The following is an 8999-nucleotide window of genomic DNA, read 5'->3' as shown; positions in this document are numbered from 1 at the left end:
ATATAAAAAAAAAAAACGCGTAAATTTCCTGTTCCAGGGTTGAATTTTGAAACCCCGCGACTCGCGGGGTTTGATGTTTGAAATACCGCGACTCGCGGAGCTTTTTCTGACACGCCTGCCAGAAACCCTAACTGCATTTAATACGGAGTAATAATTATTATTATTAATTAATTAAGATTTAGGTTTTAATTAAATTAATATTTAATTTTAATTATTTAGTTATATTAAGTTTTAATTAGTTTTATTTATATATTTAAATTAATACTTTTATAAAATAATATAAAAATAATATTTTTATAAAAATTGTAATTTTTACAAATTTTTGTATATTTTTATATTTTGTCCCTTTTTAATCGTTTTAGCGTAACTTTTGTATTTTTAGCTCATATTTAGTTTTAAACTTAGTTTTTTGCCATAGTTATTTTTACTTCTAGATTTTTAGGCTTTGCCGTAAAATCCCTTAAGTGCTTTTTCTTTAGACTAAGATTTAGGTGCTTTAGAATTTTGTGACGCTTTTTTAAGTTTTAGTTTCTTTTTAAGTTATTTCCATTTGGGATATAGTTTTTCCTGTAAGCTTTAATATTTTTAGACACCTTTTACTATGTATCAATTATCATTCCAATTAGTAATTTCAATTTGCGATTATAATTTTAAGTTAGTTGTAGTAATAAGGTTAGGTTAGTCAAAGTACTTTTAAGTTTTATAAGTTTCTTTTATTTTTCCGTCACCTTTTATTTTTCAACCATTTTTCTTTTTCGATCTTTTTCCGACGAACTCTTTTTCTTTCTTATTTCTCGCTATTCTAGTTTTTAGGACATAGATTTTTATTCTACTTCTTATCTAATTTTCTTAAAATTACGAAAATTTATTTTAAGTGGTTAAATTGATAGACATCAAAATTTTCTGGTTCGTAGTAATAGTTGGATTTGTACGTGGACCGGGTTATTGGAGCCAAACAGTCCTCAATTATATTGAGACCAAACGAATCCTGCCCCTCTGCTGCATCTTTTGGCTATTCGAAACATGGGCAAAATCAGAAAAGTCTATTGATTGGATAACTTATTATAATTTTTCTTTCCTTTTTAAAACTAATAGGATATTCAGTGAATGCACCGAGCAAGACGATCACCACCTTTTGTACGTTCACCACCTGTAACTAGATCAAGACATTTAGCAAATATAACCGCCGTTGATTTTTCTTTAGAATCGTCATCCAGTCGACCAAGTACTTCAGTTCAAATTCCCGATAATCCATTTTTTGAACCCGACCTCATAATTGAGAATCCGGAGAATATTCAGGAACGGTTCGTAGATCCTGAACCATTAAACTTTCCTCCGGAACCACCAATCATTCAAACAGAGATTGTTGAGGAATGAACCATTAAATCAGAATCCTTTAGTGATTCCGATTCAACAAATTCAATTATGGAGAATCTGGAACCTTTAAGTATGGAAGACCGAATGAGAGCTAAACGCACTGGCCAAGGTCACGCAATTACTCATCCAGACATTAATGCGCCAGATTATGAAATCAAAGGACAAATTCTACACATGGTAACTAATCAATGCCAATTTAGTGGTGCGCCGAAGGAAGATCCAAATGAACATCTACGTACCTTTAATAGGATCTGCACACTATTTAAAATCCGAGAAGTGGAGGATGAACAGATATATCTCATGTTATTTTCCTGGACTTTAAAGGGAGAAGCCAAGATTGGTTGGAATCGTTACCTGAAGGGGCGATTGATACATGGGATGTTTTAGTTGACAAATTTCTTAAACAATTATTTCTTGCATCTAAAGCCGTAAGACTTCAAGCAGAAATTGTTACGTTTACACAGAAACCAAATGAAACTCTATATGAGGCATGGACTAGATATGGAAAATTGTTAAGAGGATGTCCGCAACATGGTTTAGACACCTGTCAAATAGTACAAATATTCTACCAAGGATGCGACATCACTACAAGAAAAGACATAGATATAGCAGCTGGTGGTTCTATTATGAAGAAAACCGAAACTGATGCTTACAAAATTATTGATAACACTGCTTCCCACTCACATGAGTGGCACCAAGAAAAAGATATCGTTAGATCATCTAAAGCAGCTAGAGCCGATTCTAGCCATGACTTAGATTCCATTTCCGCAAAGATAGATGCTGTGGAGAGACGAATGGAAAAGATGACTAAAGATATTCACTCAATACGAATTAGTTGTGAGCAGTGTGGAGGACCACATTTGACAAAAGATTGTCTCAGTATTGAATTAACAATGGAACAAAGAGATAATATTTCATACATAAACCAAAGGCCTGGAAATAATTATCAGAATAGTTATCAACCGCCAAGACCGATTTACAATCAAAACCAGAATTATAACAGAAATATTCCATACAACAACCAACAAGGTCCTAGTAATCAACAAGTATCCAATAATACTTACAATCAGCAAAGACCTAATTTTCAAAACAAACCACCACAACAAACCGATGATAAAAAGCCGAATTTAGAAGATATGATGACGAAGCTAGTTGAAACTCAAACGCAGTTTTTCGCCTCTCAGAAACAAACTAATGAACAAAATGCTCAAGCATTTAGAAATCAACAAGCTTCTATTCAAAATCTGGAACAAGAAGTAAGTAACCTAGCAAGGTTAATAGGTGAAAGAAAACCGGGAAGTCTACCTAGTGATACAAATGCTAACCCCCGGAATGAAACAGCTAAAGCCATTACCACAAGAAGTGGTACAACACTTAAACCACCTGAAATACCTGTAACTCTGATGAAGCTATTCCTACTCCACAAGAACCACAACCTGATCAAGATAAGGAAAAAGAACCGGTAGTTGAAAAGGTTAATGAAGATAACACAGCTAAGGATAAACCTTATGTTAAACCATACCAACCACCACTTCCTTACCCGAGTAAAATGAAGAAAGAGAAACTTGAAGCCGAGCAATCCAAATTCTTGGATATGTTTAAACAGATAAATGTAAATCTTCCTTTCATTGATGTGATTTCAGGAATGCCTAGATATGCTAAATTCTTGAAAGATCTAATCTCAAATAGAAAGAAAATGGAAGAACTCTCGGCTGTTACTATGAATGCTAATTGTTCAGCAGTGCTGTTGAATAAGATACCAGAAAAACTATCTGATCCAGGAAGTTTCACAATTCCATGTTTTCTGGGTAGTCTTAGTTCAATAGAAGCATTGGCAGACTTAGGTGCTAGTATAAATCTAATGCCGTATTCACTATACGCTAAACTAGACCTTGGAGAATTGAAACCAACCAGAATAAGCATACAACTAGCCGATAGATCAATAAAATATCCTAGAGGGATAATGGAGAACATGCTAGTTAAAGTTGGTACTTTAGTATTTCCAGTAGATTTTGTTGTTCTGGATATGGAAGAAGATTCTCAAGTTCCTCTCATATTAGGAAGACCATTCTTAAACACGGCTAAAGCAATGATAGACGTGTTCGGTAAGAAATTGACCCTAAGTATAGAGGATGAGAGTGTTACCTTTTCAGTTGATAGAGCAATGCAACAACCACAATCTGCAGATGATACATGTTATTATATTCAAACTATAGATGCACATGCAGAATTATTAGAAGAATTTCCAGAATTACAAGGAACAGGAGAATGTTCTTTAGGAGAAGGTAATGAACCAATTGATGAAGCTGAAATGTTAGCTACACTAATAGATAATGGATATGAACCAACAACAGAAGAAATTCAAATGCTAAAAGAAGAAGACAGATATCGATATAAATCATCGATAGAAGAACCACCGAAATTAGAGTTAAAGCCACTTCCAAACCATTTGGAATACGCTTATTTACATGGTGAATCTGAATTACCTGTAATAATATCGTCTTCTCTTACTGAAAATGAGAAATCACAACTCATTTCTGTGTTGAAAGCTCATAAACCAGCCATTGCATGGAAGATTCATGATATTAAAGGAATAAGTCCTTCGTATTGCACACATAAAATCCTTATGGAAGAAGGTCATAAAACGTATGTGCAACGCCAACGAAGACTAAATCCTAATATGCAAGATGTAGTTAAGAAAGAGATTATTAAACTGCTAGACGCAGGTTTAATTTATCCAATCTCTGATAGTCCTTGGGTAAGCCCAGTTCAATGTGTGCCTAAGAAGGGTGGCATGACTGTCATTACAAATGAGAAAAATGAGCTTATTCCTACTAGGACTGTAACAGGATGGTGTGTATGTATTTATTATAGAAAATTAAATGACGCCACCAGAAAAGATCACTTTCCCTTACCTTTCATTGATCAAATGTTGGAAAGATTAGCCGGAAATAGTTACTATTGTTTTCTAGATGGATTTTCCGGATATTTTCAAATTCCAATAGCACCCGAAGATCAAGAGAAAACCACGTTCATGTGCCCTTATGGTACTTTTGCTTACAAACGCATGCCATTTGGACTTTGCAACGCCCCTGCAATCTTTCAAAGGTGCATGATGGCAATTTTTCACGACATGATAGAAGAATGCATGGAAGTTTTCATGGATGACTTTTCAGTCTTTGGTGATACATTTGAATCATGTCTAGTTAATCTGGAACGAATGATTCTTAGATGCGAACAATCAAATCTAGTACTTAATTGGGAGAAATGCCATTTCATGGTTAAAGAAGGCATCGTTCTTGGACATAAAATTTCAAAAGAAGGAATTGAAGTGGATAGAGCTAAAGAAGATGTAATTGCTAAACTTCCACATCCCACCAATGTTAGAGGAGTTAGGAGTTTTCTAGGGCATGCCGGTTTTTACCGACGTTTCATAAAAGATTTTTTAAAAATTGCCACTCCTATGAATAAACTCCTAGAAAAGGATGCGCCATTCATCTTTTCAGATGAGTGTATCAAATCTTTTAATATTCTTAAAGAGAAACTCACTAATGCGCCGATCATGATAACACCAAATTGGAATCTACCATTTGAACTAATGTGCGATGCAAGTGATTTTGCAATGGGAGCCGTTTTAGGACAAAGGATTGAAAAACGATTTCAACCTATATATTATGCTAGTAAGACGTTACAAGGAGCACAAACGAACTATACAACTACTGAAAAAGAACTCCTTGCTATTGTCTTTGCTTTTGACAAATTTCGATCATATCTCGTTCTAGCAAAAACGGTGGTCTATACCGACCATTCTGCTCTTAGATACCTATTTTCAAAACAAGATGCTAAACCAAGATTAATCCGTTGGATCTTACTCTTACAAGAGTTTGATATTGAAATCCGAGATAAAAGAGGAGCAGAAAATCTCGCCGCTGATCATCTTTCTCGTCTTGAAAATCCCGAATTAGAAGTTCTAAATGAATCAGCCATAAAAGACAACTTTCCTGATGAATATCTATTGAAGATAGATTATAAAGAAATCCCATGGTTTGCAGACTATGCAAACTACTTAGTTTGTGGATTCCTTGAAAAAGGATTATCGTACCAAAGACGAAAGAAATTCTTCAGTGATATAAAACACTATTTTTGAGAAGATCCACATCTGTTTAAAAGTTGTCCCGATGGAATAATACGCCGATGTGTATTTGGAGATGAAGCTAGTAAAATATTAAACCATTGTCACACAGGACCAACAGGAGGGCATTATGGGCCTCAACTAACAGCAAGAAAAGTTTATGATGCTGGATTCTATTGGCCTACAATTTACAAAGATGCACACCTTCTTTGCAAATCCTGTGATGCTTGTCAAAGGGCCGAAAAAATAAGTCAACGTGATGAAATGCCACAAAATGTCATCCAAGTATGTGAAGTATTTGACATTTGGGGTATTGACTTTATGGGTCCATTTCCAAAATCTCATAATAATCTATATATACTCGTAGCCATTGATTATGTATCTAAATGGGCGGAAGCACAAGCACTCCCAACTAACGATGCACGAGTTGTAGTCAACTTTTTAAAACGTCTTTTTGCAAGGTTTGGAACACCGAAAGCTTTAATAAGTGATCGGGGTACTCATTTCTGTAATAATCAACTTGAGAAAGTTCTTAAAAGATATGGAGTAACTCATAAAATCTCCACCGCATATCATCCACAAACAAGTGGACAAGTTGAAAATACCAATCGAGCTTTAAAACGTATTCTAGAGAAAACCGTAGGATCAAATCCGAAGGAATGGTCCATTAAATTTGAGGATGCACTCTGGGCTTTTAGAACAGCCTACAAAACTCCAATTGGAACCACACCTTTTAGACTTGTTTATGGAAAAGCATGTCATCTTCCAGTAGAAATTGAACACAAAGCATTTTGGGCTTTGAAAACATGTAATCTTGATTTACATGAAGCCGGACGTCTACGATTAAGTCAACTAAATGAATTAGAAGAATTAAGACATGAAGCATACGAAAATTCGTTAATCTATAAAGAAAGAACGAAGAAATGGCATGATAAAAGAATCAGAAGTTCAAAAGAATTTAAAGAAGGAGACAGAGTTCTTCTTTTCAATTCACGATTCAAGCTATTTCCTGGAAAATTGAAATCAAGATGGTCTGGACCATTCATAGTCAAAAGAGTTTTCCCATACGGAACAATAGAATTAATAAATTCAAATGGGATTGAATTTAAAGTTAATGGTCACAGAGTTAAACATTACATACATGGTCCGATGGAAGTCGACAACGAAGTTAATCACAATTTCGACACCACAGCTAACTAAGTGTGGGGAGAATCAAGTCTTTAAAGGATAATATGTATTTCTGTTAGAGTTAGATTGTCTGTTTTCGTGTAAATCTCGAAAATGGAACCCGAATGGTCTTTCCCTAGCAGACCCTAAAGAACTAGTCTTCTCCCCCCATTCTGAATTTTTATTTTTATTTTTAGGTTTTTACGAAATGAAGACTGCCTGTGAACTAAACCATGGTCTAATGCTACACGCTTTGATCACTAAACGTAATAATGACATACTACCGAGTGAATTGGTATCAGTAATCAGAGAAAGAATGGACGGAGTTAGAAAAGAATCCATATGCGAAGATAATAAGTTACAATTTGGTAAAGGAAAATCAAAATCCGCAGCGAAAAGAAGAGCACGAAACCTAGAAAGATGTCACAAATGCGGAAAATGGTCACATGGAGGTAAATGTTCAAATAATCAAACCTATTCAAATACCGAATTTGTTACTTTATGCAGAGACGGACCGTTCATATGTTTAGAAGAAAAGACACTGAATGCTCGAGGTTACGCCTATGTAGCTATGGAAAACCAATTAAACCGACTATCTTATGAATGGGATAGATCATATAACTAAGAAATCTATTTCACAGGTATGTCTGTACAGTTTTTATTTTTATTTTTATTTTTAACCTTTTGATAATAAACGCTAATTTGTTCGCTAAAAAGTATTAAATTGGTATTGAATAAAATTAGGTTTGGCGACCGAAATTATTGATATCATTCAAAAATTTATTACATCACTGCGAAATTTAACGTTTATTCTTAAGGTATAAATATCTTTAATCAATCAACCCAAAATATTTCAAAAATTCGTCATGAGTTAAATTAGGTCTTGGAACCGAAATTACTTTACCGAAAAGAGGGGCGTATATTTTTGATAATATTTGATTGATTAAAGTGGGATAAAAAGCCAAAAAGATTTTTAATTTTATTTTTTCCATGTTTTTAAAATTAATATTTAAATCTTAAATTAATATTGTAAACTTTGTAAAAACAATATATTTAAAATTGTAAATATTTGAAAAATTAATATAAGCTTGGTGTAAATTTATAATGTGAATTTTTAAATTAAGTTTGGTGTGAATTTTTAAAATATGAATTTTTAATTTTATGCATTTCAAATTTTAAGTTTGGTGTGAATTTTTAATATTAATTTTGAATTTTATATTTAAGTTGTGTGAATTTAAAAACAAAAATTTACTTTATCTCATTAAGTTAAAAATATGATTTTTAAAATTCGTCGTAAGTTGAAGACTAGGTCTTTGAACCGAAATTGCTTTACCCGAGGGAGGGACGAGAACTTTTATTATCATTATTTTTAATCTTATTGAATTAAAGTATGCCAAAAACATTGAAAAAACCCAAAAATCTTAGCTTTTAAAACAATCGCTACAAAAAGACAAATTTTAAAATTTTGTCGAAGGACGGACTAGGACATCGATCCGAAACGACCTCGTCCTAAATAACAAGGGAAACAAAATTTTAAAATTAATTAATTAATTGTTTTAATAAGTTAAAGATTATAAAAAAAAAAAAATACCAAACTCCGCGACTCGCGGAGTTTAAAGGGTCCAAACACTGCGAGTCGCGGAGGGACCAAAACCCAGGAAAAAAATAAAACGTAAAAAACAGATCAGTTCACTCTCCCACCCAAAAATACTGCAAAGAACAGCGAAAAAACCCGAAAATACACGAAAAAAACCCCCAAAATCACAATTTTTAACCGTTAATCACCAAATCTTTTACTAAAATCATGTTGAGAAGGATGCTATCTAGGAATTACTCAAGAAAAACGGTAAATTTCTACACCTAAACACCATTTTAATCCGAAATTTGTGTTCTTGAGCAAATTTTTTCCCCAATTTAATTTTGATGCTTTTTAGTGTAATTCTGCTTAAATTGTTTATGTATTATGCTTGTATAACCTAGATTGATGCTATTTAACATGATTAGAAGCCTTAAACTTCAAATTTTGAGTAATCTAGGGTTTGTGTTCTTGAGCAATTTGGGGCTTTTTGATATAAACAGGTTATGGCCGATTTTTGTCATGAATTGTTGCTAAATTAAGTAGTGTAACATGTCTAGGTAGTTAAATGATCCAAACTTTGAGCCTAAACATGATTTTGAGAATTAAAGTGGACTTTTTCAAGTCTAAAATTCATGAACTTGATTTTTGAAAGATAATGCCATTTGAAACTTGTTTAATTGCTAGTAATGATTATTTTGACATGTTATTTGAGTTGAATGCTTATGAACTTGGCGAACATTTTCG

This window comes from Rutidosis leptorrhynchoides, chromosome 9 (assembly GCF_046630445.1).
Source record: "Rutidosis leptorrhynchoides isolate AG116_Rl617_1_P2 chromosome 9, CSIRO_AGI_Rlap_v1, whole genome shotgun sequence".
NCBI classification, from domain to species: Eukaryota; Viridiplantae; Streptophyta; class Magnoliopsida; order Asterales; family Asteraceae; genus Rutidosis; species Rutidosis leptorrhynchoides.
The sequence above is the reverse complement of the archived record's forward strand: the minus strand, read 5'-3'. Positions refer to the sequence as shown.